This window comes from Vulpes lagopus, chromosome 6, assembly GCF_018345385.1.
Source record: "Vulpes lagopus strain Blue_001 chromosome 6, ASM1834538v1, whole genome shotgun sequence".
Taxonomy (NCBI): Eukaryota; Metazoa; Chordata; class Mammalia; order Carnivora; family Canidae; genus Vulpes; species Vulpes lagopus.
The window spans coordinates 133,721,368-133,743,867 of record NC_054829.1 but is presented as its reverse complement, the minus strand read 5'-3'; the positions used below and the strand labels follow the sequence as shown (position 1 = coordinate 133,743,867).

At 39.5% G+C, this 22,500-nt stretch overlaps 1 protein-coding gene across 4 annotated transcripts in view; it reads left to right on the top strand.

Moving 5' to 3' along the window:
• INPP4B (inositol polyphosphate-4-phosphatase type II B) overlaps positions 1 to 22,500 on the top strand; it is a 707,856-nt gene that overhangs the window by 101,037 nt on the left and 584,319 nt on the right. For all 4 annotated transcript variants that reach the window (XM_041758016.1, XM_041758014.1, XM_041758011.1 and 1 more), the window contains one exon: positions 12,936 to 12,998. The gene's annotated coding sequence lies outside the window, so the exon portion shown is untranslated. The remainder of the gene's footprint in view (positions 1 to 12,935; positions 12,999 to 22,500) is intronic.

Sequence of the window (22,500 nt, the reverse complement as noted above, 5' to 3'; positions counted from 1 at the left end):
TGTGTCTCAGGCTTCCCATCAGGCATTATTTTCTTTCTGTCCCAAATTCTTCCTTTAAAAATTTGTGTGGTGTGGGTCTATTGGTGATAAACTCTGTTTTGATATATCTGACTGGTTTTATTTTCTCTCTGCCTCGAATTATGGTTTGGGAATAGAATTTTAACTGACGGTTGCTTTTCTCCGGGCCTAGCATCTATTACTCCGCAGTCTTCTGATCTACATCCTTGGTTTGAGAACCTGCTGCGAATCCGTTTGTCATTTGCTTGTTGGTACTTGGTACAATTGTGCTTTTTAGATTCAAACCCAGGATGAGGATTCTCAGTTTTGTTTGTCGAAATCAGAAAAAGAAAATTAGGAAAGTGTTATAGCATGGGAAAAAGTAGGCAGAGGTGAATTTAGTGGCAAATCGGCCTGATGCCACGAGACCGTCTGCATCTTGAGGGCTCCCTAGAAGGTCCCACATTAATGCTGGGGAACTGGCCTCGCGATCCATTTACAATTGTCACTGGGTCTACATTTCTTTTTATTTATCCTGCTTGGAAAACATTGTGTTTCCTGGATCTCAAGTTTCAATTCTGGAAAAGTTATAGCCAGTTAGCTTTCTTGGTATTGTCTCTTCCAGGTGGCAGAATTTAAGAAGACTAAATGCCTCCTTAAATGTTTTGCCCTTGCTATCTCACTTGCCTCATCCCAGGCCTGGATCTAGCCTCTCCTCCATTTTCTCTTATCTCTTTTTCAGGAAATTTGATCGTTCACATGTTAGAACTTTGCATTTTTCCACTCTGTCTTACGTATGCTTCATTACCTTTTCTATCTTTGTTGAATTTTACGTATGTGCTCAAGTGTACCTTTCATTTTATTAACCTTCTCTGAAGCTGTACCTGACTTTGTATTCACTGCATCAATAGAGAATGTAAATTTATTTTTGTTTATCCAGAAGTTACCTTTTGCCTTTTAAAATCCCAATTGGCTTTAATATTCTATCATGTTTTTAGTTCCCTCTTTTATATGTTTAGAGATTTTTGAAATATTCATTTTATGTTGTGTTCCTGATGGTTACAGAATCTGATGTTCTTGGCCATCAAATTGTGGTGTTTGTTGCTTCTTTGGACTCTCCTTTATAAAGGGCTCTTTTCTTGTAGGTTGTATATTTTTGGGTTGTGTGCTCATTTTTGGCTCTTTAAAAATTCTGGGGATTCTGAGAGGTCTGAGATGAAGTTATATTATTTTGGAGTAGATTCAATTTGCTTCTTTAAGTTAATTTCTCTGCTTGAAGTTTCTCAGGATTTATAATCAGTGTAAAACCAAGGCTAAAAGCTGTGGGGGAAGAACTATGGTTGGTGCATTTTTAGAAGAGTGATTTTCTTTTTCTCTACTCCAAGCTGGGGATGCTATAGATAAGTTTCCCATGTCACTTCCCTATGGTAGATGGCTTTTTTTTTTTTAAGTCTACATTCTCTTGTGCTTTGAGATGTTCTGAATTTCAGCTCCTCATTTTTTTCAAACCTAAAGGCTTATCCATGGTTTCCTCTTAGGCTAATAAATTGCAAAGCTTCAAGATTTTAATATTAGTAAACAACACAAGGACCCCCGTGCTTTTGCATGTGGATGTTACTATTGTTCCAACGCTTCCTTCTGCCACTTTAAGGTCATTCTATGACTTGTAAGCTCAACAGTGCATTTTAAAATATATTTGTTGCGTTTTATCAAGCATTCTAGATGTTCTGAAGGAGAGGACTTTTTAGAATTACTAGTGTCTATGTTATCAGAAGCCGAAATTCCCTGATTGGGCACAATAGGTTTTTAATTTTGCCTCCCTTTTTATTCTGTACGACTTTGATAGTTGACTATGGAGGCATTCAATTACAATTCTCTTTTCCTAGATTATTATTTATTAATTAATTAATGTATTTATTTTTCATTTAGATATTGTTTAGGTATTCCATACGTGAGTACCTTCAGCATTACAGAAAAAAGTTTTTTTTTTTTTTTTGCTGTGTTAGTTTTGACATTTATATGCTTCGCCAAAGTTGTTGGTTCCTAGAAGGGGTAGAAAGTAAGAACTAATGTAGTTTAAAAAATTGTTTTTTAGCAATCTATTTTTTAAAGATATTTATTTATTTATTTATTTATTTATTTATTTATTTATTTATTTATGATAGAGAGAGAGAGAGAGAGAGAGAGGCAGAGACACAGGCAGAGGGAGAAGCAGGCTCCATCCTGGGAGCCGACATGGGACTCAATCCTGGGACTCCAGGATCGCGCCCTGGGCCAAAGGCAGGCGCCAAACTGCTGAGCCACCCAGGGATCCTCCCCAAAATTGTTTTTGATGTCAATTAATTTCCAAAGTTTTGGACTAAGTTTTTCACTTACTCTACTGCACCTAGGCACAGAAATCACCTACTAAGAAAAAAATAACTATCTGAGTAATGCATCCTTCCTTATCCTACAGGATGGAATAAATAGAAAATAAAATAGAAAGGCTCACTCTATAGCAGTGTAAGACTTCTGTCCCTGGGACAAGCCAAAAATGTTATGAAAGTGGGCAAACTGTTCATGTCTTTCTTAAATAGCTATTTTAAATGTTAAGAGCAGTGATACAGATAAAAGAGTTATCATAGTGATTAGCCTGAGCAGGAGATCCAAAAAATGTGTCCATAGCATTTTTCAAATACGTTAGTTCAATTACATTATGAATATTGAAAAGAGAAACATTATTTTTTCTTTTATTACTTTTAATCTAATGTACTAATGCCTTATATATATAAGCCTCCTGCCCCAATACTAAAATTTCTCTATTATTGATTTCTTTTCTGGATTCCTAATGGCTCTCTTTCTCTCTGTTTTTGTAGGGTACTTTATTCTATCTCCTCTTTAGTGATGGTGGTATGTACCTGTATGTCCTATTGGTAATTTCTTTTGATATTTTAGCCCAAAGTTTTTCAGTATACATTTCTAAAAGATAAGGATATTTATCTTAAGTAACCACGGTATGGTTATCATACTTGACACAATTAAAATAAATTCATTTTTACTGTCAAATACCCAGAGTACATCCAAATATTCCTTATTTTTCTACGGGCAAAATTGTAATGAATGATCTTCCTTGATTCTATATGCTCAAGTAAATTAATCTTTTTACCCAGCTAGCTCGTAAGTTGGAAATCTTTTCAAGAGCCAATGCAAAGGCATAAGGTAATAAGGAGATTTGATAAGTTTTTTGAAGATAAGACTGCTGGTACTTTATTAAAACAGTAAAAAGCACTTAACAGCACATAATTTTGTCTTGTATCTTAAGATTGATTTTCTTGCACTGATTTGGTGTTTTTGAAGCTTATTTTTATGACTTTCAATATGGATGTTTCCCTTTGTTTGAGGGCTTTATTAGTTATTATGTTTGATTTTGGTTGTTGTTAATGGTGGTTGTTTTAGGCAGAGCAAAATCCTTAGCTTAGTAGTAATACCAAGATATCTTTGTGGAAATTTTTCAGGTCATCTTATGTAAAAAGCTAGAAAACCCTAAGGCAATGTGTAAGTGAATACCTGAGAACTAAGAAAATTTGAGAAGAATTCTCAAAGGATTGGAGATCAGCATTGTGCTATAATATAACATAAAATCTCTCAGGATTTTGAGAAAACAGCAGCTACTCTAGTATTGATTTCTTAACTTAGGAACTCTCATGGACATTTACGAGGCTCTACACCAGAACCAAAACATGTCAGCTCTGCCTGTTTTCAATTGATGGCATTTGTAGTTACTTGTGGAAGATACAGCTCCTTGCAAACAAAACAGCCTTTCAGACAGCCCTGGAAGAGAAGCTTCTGTTTGAAGTCCTCAATAGTTAATTCAGTAAAATTCAGTAATCCTGCAGGCAGTAAAAGTGATAGAGATGGTGAGGTACTCAAAATAATTTTAACGGACTAAAACACTTAGTTGTAACACTGATGAGGATAAATTTCACAGAACCTGCAGAAATAAATTAGCTGAAGCAAGGATTAAGAAAGTCTTTGGTTTAGGGGAATAGAGCATCTAAAGCAGACTTCTTTTTCTTGTTTTTAAAGATTGTATTTGTTTATTGAGAGAAAGCAAACATGAGCAGGGGAAGGGGCAGAGGAAGAATGAGAAGCAAGACTTCCCTCTGAGCACAGAGCCCGACTCAGGGCTCAATCCCAGGATCCTGAGATCATGACCTGAGCCAAAGTCGGATGCTTGACCAACTGAGCCACCCAGTTGCCCCGAAACAGGTTTCTAACGTGCCAACTGATCACTTGAGTTTCTTGTTAAAATGAAGATTCTGACTTGGTTGGTCAAGAGCGGTGCCTAGAATTCTGTATTTCTAATAAGCTCGTAGGTAATGTGATATTGCCAATTTATGAAGCACTTTTTGAGAATGAAGGATCTAGAGCCTTGAGTGTTTGACTTTGGCAATAGCATGAGATAGAAGGTGAGAAAATATGCAACAAAATATATAAAAATCGGGGATCCCTGGGTGGCTCAGCGGTTTAGCGTCTGCCTTTGGCTCAGGGCACGATCCTGGAGTGCCGGGATCGAGTCCCACATCGGGCTCCCTGCATGGAGTCTGCTTCTCCCTCCTCCTGTGTCTCTGCCTCTCTCTCTCTCTATCATAAATAAATAAATAAATAAATAAATAAATAAATAAATAAATCTTAAAAAAATAAGAAAATAAAATATATAAAAATCAGTGCAGAGAATAGTGCTGGTTGTGTGTGTGTGTGTGTTTAAATGCAAAAGGCACCATATATGTAAATTGCTTTAAACTCTTAGAAGATAGTGCTCACTCTAAATTCAAAGGATAGTGTGTCTACAATTCTAATGAATAACATGAAAAACATAGGAAATAGTAAAGACATACACAAAATACATATTTTTAAATAACATACGTTTTATTTACTTATTTTTAAAGATTCATTTATTTGAGAGAGTGTGTGTGTGTGAGCGGAGGAGGGGCAGAGGGAGAGGGAGAGGACCTCAAGCTGACTCCCCAGTGAGCATGGATGACCGCACAGCCCCGAGGTCATGACCTGAGTGGAAATCAAGAATCTGACGCTCAACCAACCGAGCCACCCAGGCGTCCCAGTAACATACATTTCAAATAAATGAGACGCTTCATAGGAAGATAAGTAATATATTTAAATAACACATAAGGACCAAAGATGTGCCATAGTAATGGGTACTGACATGGAAAGAGAGGAATATTGGCTCAGCAGAATGTTCAAAAGAGCAGAATTGGTGGCGGCTACCAGCCTTCAGGTGCCGCCTTTGCTCCCTGGCTCTGTGGATCCCGTAACTGCTGATAACCAAACTGTGTTTCAGTTTCCTTGTGTATGAAATGGGATAACGGTGTGCCCAGCTGTGAAGTTGTGATGAGTATGGGATGTGTGAGACAGCCACTCAAGACAATGACTGGTTTGTATTTGGCAGTGATAAGTGTTTATTTTTATTATTACAATAATAATAAGGTACTTCTAAGGTAATCCAGACTAAGAGATTTAAAAAATCTTTTCCAAAAAGTGGACTTTTTTAAAAAAAGTCTTTTTATTGCTAAATTGCCTCTGGAAAAATATTTAGATTATTTTTTGACTAAACAACAGAGAGTGAAAACTTATGATTAAATATATAAGACTATCAGTGAAATTAGAGTGTATCATTTAGAGAAGAATGTTTTCATCAACCACGTCAAAAGTCTGATTATTAAAAATATAAAAAGGCAGAAATTAATTATTCCTAGTATTTACTTTTTCATGTGCTTTAAACCTGGGATGTGACTTTGTTATTTTACCTTTTCTCTGGTTTACGTTAAACATACATTTCAAAATGCCTGTGCCTTGGCTATTACCTTCGTGGTTTTTCATTATTGATGCTTAATGTAGGTATAATTGTAATTCAGGAAAGAAAAAGCTTTTTCTGTCTCATTGTTTGCAGGCAGGGATAAATATGTGTTTATCATATTCTTGTTTTCTATTTATGTTTTCTTTCCAAATCTTAAGTGCAGAAACTTTTAAAAACCTACAATTACAAATACGATAATTGTATCATTAAGTAATAAGCAAAGGAAAATTAGGAAGGAATCCAATTGGTAGAAATTTTGCTATTTGCAAAAGGAAATAATTTAAAAGGTCAAGTATAACACTTAAAATCTGGCTCTAGGAGTTTCTTGGCTAATGTAGCCCAAATTAAAAAAAAAAAAAAAAAACGAAACTCACATATATGCACTAGTAAATGTGCAAATGTGCTTTAAAGTGGAATATACATATATTTTGTCCTAGATTCCCTTTTATTGAACAGAGTTAACAATGAGTAACTAATTTGAGGAGGAATGTATAGGTTGATAATATGGAAAATAGCTTGTGTTCCAGGGAAAACACTAATGTCCTCTCTCCAGGTGCTGCCTTGAATTATCACACCTGGAGATGCTGAGAAAGAACATTTGCAGATTGAAAGCTGCTGTTTGATTTCTTTCAGATTGTCTTTAAAATCAGGGATCATCTTTAAAATCTCTTTGGGCTTTTCTTTTTCAAGTGGTATCGATAGTGGGTAGGGATTCCAGTGCCACTTAAAAAATGAACTTTGTTGAAATATGACGTTCATATAGAAAAGCGAGCAAATCTTAAGTGTACAGCTTGATAAAATTCTTCAAGTGAAGACACCCACGATCCTAACAGCCAGCTCACGAAGAATATTTTCAGTTCCTTAAAAGCCCTCCCATGTCCTCTCCCACTCTCTTCCCCACAAGAGGTTCCCTCCACATTTTATATACATGCTGTCATATGGCGTGCACTTTTTTGCATATGACTTCTTACCCTAATTATTTGTTTTTTTTTACCCTAATTATTTGTAATACTCATCATGTTGTTCACGTAACTGGTCTGTTCATTCTCATGAATGTGTAGCATTTCACTGTATGAATGAATCTTAATAGCTTAATTAGTTCTGCTATTAACCAGTGCCTTTATAGCGGGCGTAGACCCAGGAGTGGCGCTTGCCCGGCCTCAGGGTGTGCCCTTGCCCCCTGTGAGTGGGCACCACCAGTCTGTTTTCCGAAGTCACACCAATTTCCACTCCCTGCCCTTCACGAGCAGGATATGACACTACCATTGCTCCATAGCCTGGCAACTCTTGTTATCTGTCCTTCTTATTTTGGCCACAGTGGTGCTCATTGTGACTTTAGTTTGCATTTCCAAGGAACTAATAAAGTCGAGGGCATTTTAATATGTTAGTTGAAAATTTGAATGCCTTCTTTTGTGAAACGTGCATTTGTGTCTTTTGCCTATTTTTTTGAGCTGTCTACCTTGTTCGTATTGATCTGCAGGAGTTTAAATGTCCTGAATGTGCGTCCTTATCTGATATCTGTATTGCAGGTTCTCCTCGCGCTCTGTGGCTTGCCGTTTCCTTCTCTCGGTGGCACCTCTTGATGAGCAGTAGTTCTTAATTTAAATGCAGACACTGCATTGTAGCTTCCCTCTAGAGCCTCCTCTTCTTCTGTGCTCTTGAACAAATCATTGTCTACCCCAAAGGGAAGGAGAGATATTCTTTTTCTGAAAGCTTTATTGTTTTATCATCCATGTGTAAATATATAACCCTCTGAAAGTGACTTTTTTTTTTGTATGTGAAGGAGTTCAGATTCACGTTTTACCCATATTGAATATACTTGGTTCAGTATTATTTAGAGGAAAAATTGCCCTTTCTTGACTGCTCAACGTTGTCAAATTTGCTTGTGTAATTAGTTGTCGTAATTTGTGTGATCTTCATTGTTTGTTTTGTTCCATGTATCGGTTTGGTTTTGTACCGATTCCACACTGTGTTAATTATGAAAACTTTATAACAAGTTTGATATCTGATCATTGAAGACCTCTTCAGCTTTGTTCCTTTTTTTAAATTTATTTATTTATTTTAAATTTTTTTTTTCAGCTTTGTTCTTTAATATCACCTTGGCTAATCTTGGCCCTTCGCATTTATGTATACATGTTAGCTTGTAAATTTAAAATTAAAAAGATGTCAGAGGTCATAAACATCTTTTGTTAGATTCGTTCCAGGATAGTTGAGGTTTTATTGAGGTTTTATTTCTATTTTAAATGTAGAATTTCTTTCTTTTTTTTTGTTTTTTTCTAAGTAGGCTCCATGCCCAGCTCCACACCTAACGTGGAGTCCAATGAGGCTTGAACCCAGGACCCTGAGATCAAGAGCTGGATGTTTAACTGAGGCATCGAGAATTTTTATGTTTTTGTTTGTTGTTATGTGGTAGCACAATCGACTTTTGTATAATGACCTTAAATCGGTTACCTTGCTACATTGACTAAATAAATGAGACTAATAGTGTTTCTGTGGATACATTATTTATTATTTTAATTTTAAATGTATTTCACCATTCATTAAAATAAATGGATTTAAAATTACTGGCATTTTTTACTCAGACTGAAATTTGAATTTTTATTTTTAAGTATTAACTGAATAATAATAGCATTAACTGATATTTATAATAAAAATAAGCTGGATGAAAGAGTAGGATAGTGTGTAGGCATTTCCGTGGGTATTAAAACAATTGGAATTATTGCCTCTTTTCTCTCCTCATTTGCATTAATACTCTTGAGTAAATGAGTCTGCTGCTCTGGTCTTTTTTTTTTTTTAGCTGTAAAATAATGACTGGATTAGATACACTTAAATTCCTTTTTATCAGGAGTAGATGACTGAGAAGACAACTGTTGGGTAAATGTGCTTTCAGAATTCTCTTTCTTCTACCCTTTCCTTTATGGATTGACTGTGGAGGTGGTGGGCCTCGTGGAATCGCATTTTTGGGGAGGGTTGTAGGTGGGACCACGTCTCCTTGGCACTCTCACGTTCCCTGATCCGGGCACTTGGGAACTTCTGTCTCCCTGGAGCACCACACACTGGCCGTGGGCATGATTAGATTCGGTCTCAGATTCATGGCTTTGGATATTTCCCTCTCTCCTCTGAGGCTGCTTAGCTGCTCCCATGTCATCTTGAATACTGAATGCTCGTTTTCCCCGAGGGTCTTGAGGTCTCTCCAGTCTATGCCATGAAACGTCGTCTGCTAGTCCTAATGCTTTTATTACCACATTCATGTGGGGGCTTAACTTAGAGAAGGGAAATGAGGGCTTGATATTTGACCTCCTCCTTTTCCATATGTCCTCTTCTCTGTACAATCCTTGAGCCTGACGTCCTTCTCCATGTCCTTTACCCATGTCATCATGTCATACCCTCTGTTTTCTCCACTAATGGCATCACATCACCCCATGATCTAGTTCTCTGGTTCTGACTTCCAATATGTTCATGGCAACTAAGACTTCGTTTTTAAAAATTACAAGGAAAGCCTGATTTTCAGGACTGTCACCTTGTTCTGGATCTAGAATTCTGGATGCTGAAGCTGCAGTCTCCTCCTTTCTCATTTTATTTACCTCGTAACAGTCCTAATCCTTCTGAGGCAAGTGCCGCCCCTGGTAGAAAGGTGAGGTCAAATATAGAGAAAAGGAAGAGCGTTGCAGATGAATTATACTTCCAAATAATGTCATCCTTGTTTTCCGAAGGTGTATCACCGCTCACCCCGTTCCTTTGTCTTCTGCTTCTGTTCTATCTGACGTACTAGTTTGTTCAAATGTTCTTTAAGTCTTATGTGGCAATGGTAAGGACTTATGCAATTTCTACACGGGACACGGTAAGATATTTAGGCCACAAAGTTTAGCTCTGTCTTATATTTGTTAATAGATATTGAATACATGGAAGTGAGTAGGTATTTCTTGGGAGCCACCTCCTATGTGCTGAGCATTGAATTAAGTACCAAAGGCGATAGGTGAGAGACACAAGATACAAACGCTCTTGAGGAACTTAAAATATAATTGGAGACGTGACAGCATAAGATGACGCAAGAAGACAATATAGATTTTACGCATTGACTATAATTTCTACACCAGGTCAGAGAATGAGAAAATCAACAAAGTTCAAAGTACCTGGGGATCCTTTTGTGGAGAAGTTGGCATTAAAACTTTGACAGGGTGGCAGCTTTGGAAGGTATGAAAAGTAAGAATTCAACCCAACTGGAAGGAACAGACATGGGAAGTAGAACTGGCGAGAACGACATGGGAGCTATTGAGCACTCTGCCTGACGGAAGACGAGAGATTATATTGAAGATCAGGAGAGATAATATTGATTATATTTTATTGAATTTGTGTATAAAATTCATGGGATGATCAAGGAACTTAAAAAAGTATATCCAGTAGACATATTATACGATTTTCAGCTGCTTCCCCCGTGAGTCTCTTAAAATTCAGGTTGTGAATACTCATATCACAGGATGTAAAATAGGAAAGTATTGACCGTTTAAGGCAACAGCTATCAGATACCAGAGTGATTTATGAACACGGGTCACCTTGTCGAAATTCCTAGTATGAGCATGAGAACTGGTTAGGCAACTCCTACATTCCTAATCCCAAAAGGGTGAGAGATCTAGAGATTAAAGATTTGAGTGAACTGAGGGGCCATTAGGAAGGTCCACAGAGGGGCGGGGTGTAAGATGTTTTTTGGTTTTTTTTTTTCCCTCCCAGTGATAAAAAGAGGTGCTTCAAGAGAACTCAGTGAGAGTTCAGTATGGGGGTCGCGGGGAGACAGTGGACTGATTTCTGATGAGTCGGAAGCCAAGGTGAGCCAGTGAGCGCTTATGGTAGAGAAGGCAGAGGCGCTGCCCGAGAGCGGCCCAGCTCCCCGGGGCCTGGGGGAGGCTGCCCGAGCAGTAGACCTGGGCCATGCTGGGAGGGGGCACAGGAGAGCTGGAGCCGTCAGCCGGGCTGTGGTTGTGGTGATGCAGCGAGGCGGCGTGGTTCATGTCGAGGCCGCACAGCTGAGGGGGCCCCAGTGCCTGGAGAAGGGGGACAGCCTGGACCAGCATCCCTGGTTGAGAACCGCCTTCCAGTCCTTGGCCGACAGGAAGTGAGCTTTCCCGCGTCATTTCCCTCTTCCTTCCTTACCTCCCTTCCTCTGCACCCCCATATTGCAGACACTGGGACCACAGGGAGCTGCTGGGAAGAGCGACCTGAGGTCGCACAGGACCACATCCCTCCCCGCTGGCCGTCCGTGGCCACGCAGCAGGTCCCAGCTGGGGGGGGGGTTGCGATTTAAGGTTGAAATCAGCTTTTTGTAGGCGGCTGGTGGTCGAGGTTGTAAACTGGGAACACGTTTGCTGACTTAGTGCGGCTGAAGGTCCTGGGCTCCGGGCGACCAGGGTGACCAGGGTCGGGCCTGGGTGGCCGCGAGGGCAGGCTCGTTCCCTGGCAGGTGCCGAGGCGGGAGGCCAGGGCATGGGGTGACGGGGCCGTTGTCTGTGCAGCTCTGCCCTGGCCCCGGGGCGGCGGGGGGCCCACGGGGGACCTGGCCGTGCCCCCCCGCTGCGGCTTCCAGGGCCCCGCTCACCCGCTCGCAGGCTCCTCTCTTCCGTGGAGTCTTCTCGGGTGACAAGGACCAGCTGGCGGCCAGGCCGCTCTGACCCGTTAACCATCATTTCAAGGCTCCCCTCTCCCAACTGCACAGGATCCGGCGGGACCCTCAGCTTCCACATGCTGTTTAGTGACTTAAACCTGGTGCTTACACCAGTTCCCTGAGATCCTTGTGTAACGATGCGCTCCCTCCACCTGGCACTGGTTGGCAACTCACTCCCCTCCCTGGCAAACCTTTTACTCCGCCCGCCCAGAGACCTAAAATGATTCCTTACTTACCTATTTCCGTCGTCAGAGCGTGATTGATAACTAGGCCACGTCAGTGGCATCCGGCACCCCGGCCCCTGGCTCGCGGGTGGGGATTTTCAGCGGGGCGGCGAGAATGTTCTTAAAAGGGGAACAATGATAATGCATATTGGCTACGATTCATTAGTTCTGTATCCGTTAGATAGTTTTATTTCATTCCCTTATCAGCCCTGTGGACTAGGAGGGATGATCACTCGGACACTACGGTTGAAATGGGAGGAGGATCATGACATGTGAAGGCTTCCAGAGCTGCACGCACTTCCCCCGGCCTCTGGGTCGTGGTGACCGTTATGGGACTCTCCTAGATGACGGCTGTGGTCCATTAATCAGTGCTGCTTTTCCCTGTTGACATTTGTTCAAAGAGCTTTCGTAAGGGATGAATCGAACATTCTTACGTAGCCACGTGACGTTCCTTTGTGCAGAGCTGTCGCTCAGGCTTGTATCGTTCACCCTCCGATCCCAACAATCAGATGACGACGCAGGAAACTCTCTTACGGGACCTCATCGAGACTGCTCTATGCCAAGGGAGGGAATGAGATATATTTTCATACGTTTCACTTCTATAAAGTGCTTTCCTCCTTGTTGCAGCACCAAAAAAGCTCTGAAATTGCATCATATGAGCAGGGTAATCTGCAATTATTTACAGAGTCCTCCCATAATATCTCCTGTTATCACTTCTGCGGAAAGACAGAACAGGAAAACACCCAAGCTTTCATGAATATTTTAAAGGCCATATTCACTGCGGGAGGGAGAAAAGTAAGTTTAGATAATTGCAAACTCCGTTTCAGTCCCTTGTATTACAAGCGAGCGTCCTGCAAGCCAACATGGCTTACGTCTTATCTTTCGAAATGGTCGAAGCTGGTGCTTTTTCTTGCTCGAGTGCAGGTTTTGTGCCCATGTGAGAAGAGAGGGGAGCGAGGAAAACAGGGCTGAGTATCTGCCACAGGTACCCACGTTCTCAGATGCAGAAGGGGGATCTTTGGGGAAACTATTTGGCATTTATAGTGTTTCCCAAGGCAGCTGCTGAATGGAGCTGAGTGTTTTGTTAACTGATTTTCCTCTCTGACCTTTATTACTAATGAATCTTCTTTAAGAAGTATTTGAAGAGTACAAAAAAAAAAAAAAAAAGATTGTTTTTATTAATCTCTTTTCTCTTTGCCCACAGAACTCAAAGAAATGGTGTTACCTGGCAAGAGATCTGCTGTCTTTTATGAAAAGTCAGATCAAGGTAATGCTTATTTTGAACTGATGTACTTTTTAGTCTGTTTAACTTGGATACATTAAACTAGTTGACTTTCTTTGATTACTGGGTTTGGCTACTGCATAACTCATCAAAAAATCAAATCACTCTCAAAAGAGTAGAAGGAATGATTTATGATGATCGTATTTATGAATTGAGTAGTAAATTTTAGAATATATATTAGCTTATCAAAACACTGTGGATCATGGTTAATTTTCTGACACTTTTCTTTCATTTATTTTAATATGTGAATAGGATCTTGACTAGAAGATTGCCATTGTCTTTGGAAATATCTCCAACTACTGTATCGTATTTATAAATGATAGACAACAAGACAATTAGGTTCTTATCAGGTTACAGTGATGAGATTTGCCTTTTATTTAAGCATGAGTCACATGGCTTTGTTATTTTTTGAATATGTGAAAATTTCAGTACAAATTCCTAGAAAATTTCATCAACTTTTGTAAAAGCACTCTCATGCAAAACATATATTTTCTTAGGAAGATTGAATTATATTATACAGTTGCTGAATAGCATGCCTGATTATGCTTAACAGATTGCCTATTTAGTTGCCAAATTTTCAAATTGCTGTGTGATTTGTTTACATATGTTGGACTAGGAATATGAACGCTCATGCAAATATTCTAATGACGTACGCGCAAGCGAAGGGTGGGTATAGCGGCAGATATATAATGTGTGTATAAATAAAGCTGCTTTCTCAAAATAGTTTTTTATAGAAATGTCTCTGAAAGATGAGAATTGTGATGGGGAACTGGACTTATCTCTCAATACTTTCTATTCATACAGCTGTGAAGATAGGATATTACTGTACGTACATGAACACAAATAATAGAATTACTGAAATGTGCATTCGGCTGCATACTAATTGGAACTAACTGGGTTTTATTTTTGACAAATCACTGAATTCCTAAAACCAAACGAGTGCTGAAACAAAGGTAGCATTTAATTTAATGAACACGAGCGGAAAACTTGTTTCTGAACTTTAATTTGCAGTTGAACAAACATTTAGGTTGAATTGCAAGTTGGGGTGTCTCTACTTATTTCTAGCTTTCAGCTAATTCTTCAAAGGATGTGTAAACCCCTCAAGGAATCAGCTTGACTCCCCTAACGGGGATTTTGAATGATAGGCACTCTATTCAAGTTTTATCTCTACTAAAATGTTAATTCAAACTATAAAATATCTTAAATTGGTTAATGGCATAGTTGAGGGTTGCCTTTTGCATAGAACTATTAACTGTGACTCCCCAAAGAGAGAGAGAGTGAGAAGGACTTACTAACCTAGACGCTGGGTGGAAGAGGTGAGGCTGAGCATAGGGAGCTAAGTGGTGGGAAAGTGCTTGTTGAGGGGAATTTGATGAATGACGCAGTAAAGAGAGAGAAAAAACACCAAAGGAGATGAAGCCAACGGAGAGGGTCAAGGATCATTCTTTAGAATGAAAATGAAGGATAAAGGGAAAACAGACTATCCAGGATGCATTCATGGGATGGTTTTCGTTTTTCAGAAGTCTGTATATGCTAATATTCAATTTTACCGGCCTTTTATTTTATGTATTTTAGAGATGGACAAGCTTATTTTGACCTGAATGTAGTAAAAAAAAAAAAAATGAAGGTAGAAGGGATATTTCCATGAACATGGTAGAGTTTTCAGAATTGTGTATGCAGAGTTACAAAATTTACGTCTCAACATGAAAATAAAGAACAGTCCTGCAATACTGCTAGAGTCCAAGTGCTCTGGTCTGACAAAATTCCCGAAGAGCTTAGCTCCAGCCATGTGTGCATTCGTGTGCAGGTTGGGAGTGGGATGTGGATAGCTAATTTGGGTGGAGAAAGTGGTGTTCAAGTCATCATCTCCTTAAGTTAGACCTTTCGATTCATGGCAATAAGGGTGTTTGCGATCATAAAAATAATTCCTGCTAGTATGACAAAGGGTGCTGATTATTGACGCTCATTATCTATTATCTCAGATGGAATATGGACATTTAAATTTCAATATCTAATGTATGGTTTGGTTTACTAGTGTTTTACTGAGAATTTTTGTATCCATTTTCATCAAGGACATTGGCTTGTAGTTCTCTTTTTTTTTTTTTTTTAGTGGAGTCTTTAATCTGGTTTGGCATCAAGGTAATGCTGGCCTCCTACTATGAATTTGGAAGTTTAAGACATACTTGGTGAAGGTGCTCTTTTTAGATAAATGGGACCATTCAGCTTTTCCCAGTTGCACATAACAACTAACACATTCATTTTGTGTGGGATTAACTCTGGCAATGGAGCCCAGAGAGCAATCTGTTGGAATAACAGGCATTTTTGTGCGTTCTGCTACTTGAAAGTTCTGCATTTAATTCTTTTAAAGGGAATATTTCAGTCACAATATTCTGAATTTTGTCATCCAAAGAGAGCAGCAACTTCAATTAGGTCAAAATATCCTTCTGTATACCCCTAGGAAGATTTTGTGCAAAAAATAGAGACTGTTATTCTGTTGGATTTTTACATATATTTATATGTCCTGGAAAAAGATGGAACTTAATTAAGAAAATTTCACGTCGGTGATTTATTTTTGTTATGTAGGTGTATCAAATTTTATTCTCATATGTATTTAACTTTTTTTGTACGTAATTTTAATGGGATATCAAGGATTTGGCAATTTTTCGATCTACTCTAGGTTGAACTCTAACCTTAGTAAAAACAGTTTTAAGAATTGAAAGTAAAAAAAAAAAATTGAAAGTAAATTGTGTCATAGATTGGTGTATAATTTGGTTTATGTTCAAGGCACCAATAAATTATAAACAAATTGTTTAGTAATGGGTTTCATTGTGGTTTATTATACAGGCTGTAGAAAACATAGATGTAATTTATGTTGGGGTTTAAAGGATGAAAATCTTATATTTTGAGAGCTTATATTTTATATTATTTATTACGTACCTACCTAACAATGGAAAGTAAATCATCAAAACTTGCAGTTGATTAATAAGTTAATGACCGTGAACTTTTTAAAAAGATTTTATTTATTTGAGAGAGAGAGACAGAGAGAGGCATAGAGCATGAGCAGTGGGGCAGAAAGGAGGGAGAGAGAGAAGCAGACACCCCCTGAGCAGGAGGCCCAATGCCAAGCTCCACCCCAGGACCCCGGGATGGCTGAGCCACCCAGGTGCCCCAATGACCATGGATTTAAATAAGAAGTAGAAATACTCATAAGGCACGTGATAAAAGGTGTGATGTAATTGTCGCATTACCCGAATTAGGTGCCAGGTGTGATAAATGTAATGCTTTACAGAAATATAGTTGTAGGGCACCTGGTGGTTCAACGGTTGAGCATCTGCCTTTGACTCAGGTCATGATCCCGGGTCCTGGGATCGAGGCCCTTATCGGGCTCCCTGCTCAGCGGTGAGTCTGCTCCTGACTCTCCTTCCCACTTGTGCTCTCTCTCTTTCTGCATCAAATGAATAAATGAAATCTTGAAAAAGAAAACTAGAGCTGTAACACCAGGCAAAGCAATGCTCCCAGAGAGTGCTTAAACCGCCGGCCGGAGAACAGATCACTGAGCATTTTCATATAGAAGTGATCAAAAAGCAATTCTTCAAAGAGGATTTACATGAGGAAGAGCCATGGCAATAATTTTAAAGAATGTTTTTGGCTTTTATGGTTTTTGTCATTTGAAAAGTTCTTGCTATGTTTTAGTCTTCTGACGATTAGATTCTGTGGGATTCTCCGTCTTTTAAAGCCTGTTTAAAAACTCACAAAACTGTAAGGCATGACGCTGTCTGGAATTGACTCCTGCAAATAGTATTTAAGTCCTTCCGTCGATTCCCTGCCTGTATTGCTTCATTTTTCTCTTACTCCGCTGCATACCCTGAACATCCTTGTCTTTCTGCTGAATACTCCGCTCTGGATGCCCAGTCTTTCTCCCTGAATCCCAGGCCTTCGTAACCTTGAAACTTCTCTTTAAGAAGCTTTCTGAATTCCTCGTAATACCACTATGTCTCCCCCTTAGCCCATATTCACTTGGTGGAATCATCTAGATAAACAGCTCACACTGTCACTGATTTGCTTATATTGCTCCCTAGTAGTTCCTATGTGGACATGTGTGTGTGTGTGTGTATATATATATATATGTATAAATTTTTGTTTTATTATATATAAAGGTACATACATTGACATGGGATTTCTTTTCTTTAATATGAATATATATATGTATATATATATTTAGATTTTTATTTATTTATTCATGAGAGACAGAGAGAGAGAGAGAGAGAGAGGCAGAGACACAGGCAGAGGGAGAAGCAGGCTCCATGCAGGGAGTCCGACGTGGGACTGGATCCCGGGTCTCCAGGATCATGCCCTGGGCTGAAGGCGATGCTAAACCGCTGAGCCACCGGGACTGCCCTCTTTTAATATGAATATAAAGACGATTCTTCTGCAAACCATTTTTACTCCCACTTTTGAGTCAAGTGCACAAACTGAATGAATGAGCTCCTTGCATCTCTACGATTTGCACTAAAGTCATATTTAAAGGCTAAAAGAGTCCTCTGTACGACGAGAGTTATAACCTGGCTGTGTTTTGTATGCTGTAGGACTGCCATGAGAAGCTACTCGCCCTTTATCACATCTTTTCAATGAGAATAGAATCTAAATTCGAATACACGAACTCATAAAGAAAATAATTTTCGCCTATTGAAACATTCCCTTCTCCAAGTCAGGATTGCCCATTTCTGTCGCCCATTGGTTTTTGCCATTTTGCACGTGTCGTTGAAGAAAATTCTAAGCTGAGCTGCTGAGCTAAGGCTCTTGCGGCCCGAGTAAAACCCTGCCTTATAAAGATCCTGCCTGCCACGAAGCGCTCATCAGAACCAATAGGAAGAAAAAGTCCTATTGTAACTCGCCACCTCATTCATTCATGTATTCATTCATTCAGTCGGTGTTGAACTGCTGTGTTCATAGGAGCTCTAGCTGGGCAGGACTGGAGAGTCTCCCGTTCGGCCCACACACGTACCCACCTTGCGTACACACGTGGACTACAGTACGAGTGCTCTTACGTGCTTGTAGGGGCATGCTCCGTGCTCCTATCATTTTTCCCGAGCTCCATTTCTTCTGTGTCCTATTCATCATCATTCATGCGGGGGCTGGGAAGCCATCCAAGCTGCCCCTTTCCGAAAGCCATTTTTAAGCTTGCAATGATTGCTGAACCTCATGCCTAAGACGTTCGTGGGCATTTTGAATGTGTCCGTATGTTTGTGGAAATGCAGTCTGCAATAACACGTTCCCAGCTCTGCAGCAGCTTCTCGGGGCTGGGATCCTAGGAGTACCTGGTGCCTGTGAAGGTTGGGAAGGGGTGACGGTTATTGAGAAAGTTGAAGTGGAATCAATGACTATTGGGGCGGTAGCAGGACTTTTGGAATTTGGGGCTGCTTGGGAATTGGCAATTCCCAGTAGAGGACTAAGGACTTTGAGGGAATCGGTTCCTTTAAAGCTTTAGCGTGTGTGTTAGTTTTCATTTCTTTGGTTTTGCAGAACTAACGTGAACTTGGAAGGGGAGCAGGTCACTGGCATCAGGGTAGTGTGGGCAGAGGCCAATAATTTATGACATGGGGTGTCCACTGGACTTGGCATGTGCCTACGTCTGTATGTTTGCCCCTTTGTCTCTCTGGTTGTGTATTTTTCATGCATTTGGCATTTAAAAAGTGATGCCACTAGATGTCAGCAGCAACCTCCTAGGGTTCCCGTGGCCTTAATTCATAATGACAACGAGTGGGTGGTCTATTAGAACACCTTCCCTGAGAGTGGTTAGGACCTATCTTGAAAATGTAAGAGGTCGTTTTCGAATGATGAGGAGGATGACAAACATCATGAAATATTCTGAAATTGTTCTCTAAACTGGTTTCTGTTGACATGTAACATGTTGCTCTTACTTCTAATCGTCTTTCTACAAATGAGGTGACATGAAGAATGATGCGTGCAGCTGAGTCATTTGTCAGAAGCTGTATGTGTTGCCAGACTCTAAACTTCTGTTTTGATACTTGATGATTCATTTATGCCATGATTACATGAGTATTTGTGCTTGGGTTTATTTCGTTCTGTTTTTGTAGAAGCCTTTTGGTACTACAGCCCGTCAGATTGTGTGCTATTAATTTTTCAGCACCCACATCTGTGTGCTGTTTATTTAGTAATGTCTAAATTTTCCTGGATCTGTGCTCTGTTGTTATAAGATACTCAGAAAACTTTGATAGATGCCAAAGAGTCTGATAGGTATTTGCTCACCAGTAGGCAAGGAAAACAACCTAGAAATATGAAAAAAAATATGTATTCCCCATGAATTATAATGCATGTAATTGTTTAGTCCTTGAAACAGCAGACATCAATGATCTCAAAAGTTTTTTTTCCAGAAATTAATAAGAAAATTGTAGTACTGGCCAATGTTCTATAAATACCAATAACATTATTCTAGATAATGCAGTTAATATCCGGTCAAATCAGATTCACATTAGCAGAATGTTTCAAACTAATCTGCTGGATTTTCATCATGAATTAGAACTCAGGTGATTGACTCTTGGTTGATCAAATGCCAAACAGATTTTTAAGTAAACTTGATAAAGGTAGATTTACTTCTATGTTTCTCCCTTGGAAAAATTCTGCTTTTAATAGATTGAATATATTATATATATATTGGATATATAATATATATAATATATATATGTTATATATATAATGGATTTTATATATATAACATATAATGGATTATGGATTAAATATATATAATGGATTAAATGGATAATATATAAATATATAATATATAATATATCCAATATTAAATGGATAATATATAAATATATATACATGAATTAAATATATTGTATATAATGGATTTTAATGGATTAAATAAGTAAATATAAATATATATATATCTTAGGAAAAACTTTTAATGGATTAAATAAATACATATATATATATATCTTAGGAAAAACTGGAAATGAGAATATGAAATTATTTCCTTTCCTAAAACCAGTTCTACCAAGAAATATATTAATGTAAATGTCACACCCTCATCACTTTCAAGATTTTTACAAATTGTTTTAGTTGGTGCAGGGGCTAACTCAACTAGTACGCGGGCTAAAGAAATAATTCCTTTCATAACAGAGTTGTTATATTGGAGAGTTATTGATTTAGCTTCACAAGGTTATCAGTAAGTTTCCTATTTTTTTGCATTTCTGTTGTAGAACTGCTAGTAAAAGGGACTTACCAAGATTTCCCCCCAAGATTGTGGTTATTATCTTTAATTATGCTTGTAGATGGTAAGGCAAACATTTGAAATCATGCTCCAGTTACTTGGCCCATGTAGTTACCTTCCCAACCTCATTTCCACCTTGTTCTTCACCCAGATGTTGCCTCGTAGCCCATACACAAAGATTGGTCCACCTTGTGTATGACTTACTTATTTCTCCCTTGATGACTTTTCATTTACCATTACTTTTCTCTCTTCTCTCCCAACTTCTCATTCTTCGTTTCAGAAACAGAAGAATGTAACGGGGACACTAGTGAGAGCCAGATGGTCTATATTCGAATCCCCTATTGGTGATTTATTAGCTTATTGCTGCTAGACCGGATGGAAGCTATTTAACCCACAAAATCTCATATTGGTTCCTTCTACAAAACCATGAAAAAAAAATTTAGATAATTGAGTTAATTCTAGTATTAACTCATTACTTGTAGCTTATAATAGCTACTAGCACATAGTAAGTGCTTACTGTATACTAACGACTGCTAATTCGAATCAATCTGAAAACTCACTTTCATAAAATTTAGTTTCAAACTTACTGTCTTTCATCTAGTCATTGTTAATCTTATTGGTGTGTGTTTGCAGCTTTACTTATTGGTGTGTGTTTGCAGCTGTACAAAATTAGAAAATAAAAGGAATAACAAAAGTAGTGATGATTACTACTTATCGTGCTTTGGTTATGCGCGAGGAGTAGGACTAGGAGCTTTACTTACATTGAGCTGTCACGTAACATACATGTATTTTGTGGATGATGGACACGGAGGCAGTGATTCACGTTAAGACCTATAGAGAAAGGAAATAGCACAACCTCCGAGTACACAAGTGAAATGGAAATGGGGATCCCTGGGGGGCTCAGCAGTTTGGCACCTGCCTTCAGCCCAGGCCGTGACCCCGGGGTCCCAGGATCGAGTTCCGCATCGGGCTCCCCGCAGGGAGCCTACTTCTCCCTCTGTCTGTGTCTCTGCCTCTCATGAATAAATAATAATAAAAAAAATAAAATAGAAATGGAAATATGGAATTGGGTCCCCAGGAGAATTTTCAAGCTGAGGTGGAGTCTGCAGGCTATCACGGGGTTCAACCGAAGTTGTGTAACCGGATGCGTGATTCACCTGAGACAGAGCAGACTGAGAAGGGTCCCGTCAGAGTAGAGCCTCCCCCTCATACAGACACACACAGAAGGGTGAGCCTCAGAGTCCTCGTGCCTCCAGTTTTTGTCAATGCAAGATATAATAATGTTTTCTAGGAGCTAATGCATTGATTCTTTGTAAAGCCCGCCATTGAAAATAGTGTCAGACCTAGAATTATTGTGTCTGAAAAATACTAGGAGAGAGAAAATTACTCTTGTTCTAATTTTTGGCCTACTATAAATATTGTGAACAGCAGCAATTAATCACATGATAAGAATGTTGCTGCCTATTTTGCAAGGAAGAAGCTTGGTATTTGATGTGATCCGTGACATGAGAGCCGGGCACAGGTCGGCTGTTAGGAATTGATGCAGGAGGCGTGAAGGGCTTGGAGATCGTCTACTCCATTGACAATAAGTGATGGGCTTCCCATTGTGATATGCTTACTTTTTCTTGTAAATTCATTAAAATTGCTAAAAATTTAATAGATCAGTATTCTCTATTAGACCTCATGAAACATGTGGTAGATATCTCATTTTAATTTTGTTTTTGGAGTTTAGCTTGGGAAGCCTTTTCTGCTTTAGGAAGCTACCCCACTCGCACTCTGTGCCGTGCTGGCAAATTATGGATCGTAATAACAGCAGATCTTTATTTGCTACTTTTTTGAGGCCAGTGTTCTAGGCAGAGTACTAAGATTCAGCGACTAATGGCGCTGCTGCTTCCTATTTCATAGTAACGCTGTGGAGCAAACCCACAGGAGCACGACTCGGGCACGGTGTGCGGGTCAGTGGTCTCAGCCGGGTTTGCTCCTACATCCCCGGACCGCTGGGCTGGTTGCACTGGACGCGGCCGAGCTGCCCTATGGGCTGGGACTTTGGCTGGGAGAGCGGGGCGGATGCAGCTTTGCTCCCCCCGGTCTGTCTCCCTCGACAGTCTAAACTGAGCGTGTTCTGGTAGCATCAGGCTTCTGAGCGAAGAAGCAGGAAGGCTCAAAGGGTTTTAGGCCTGGGCGCAGAACTGGCCCAAAGCTACTTCAGCCACAGCCTGGGCTAGACTAGATCTCAAGGCGAGCCTGCAA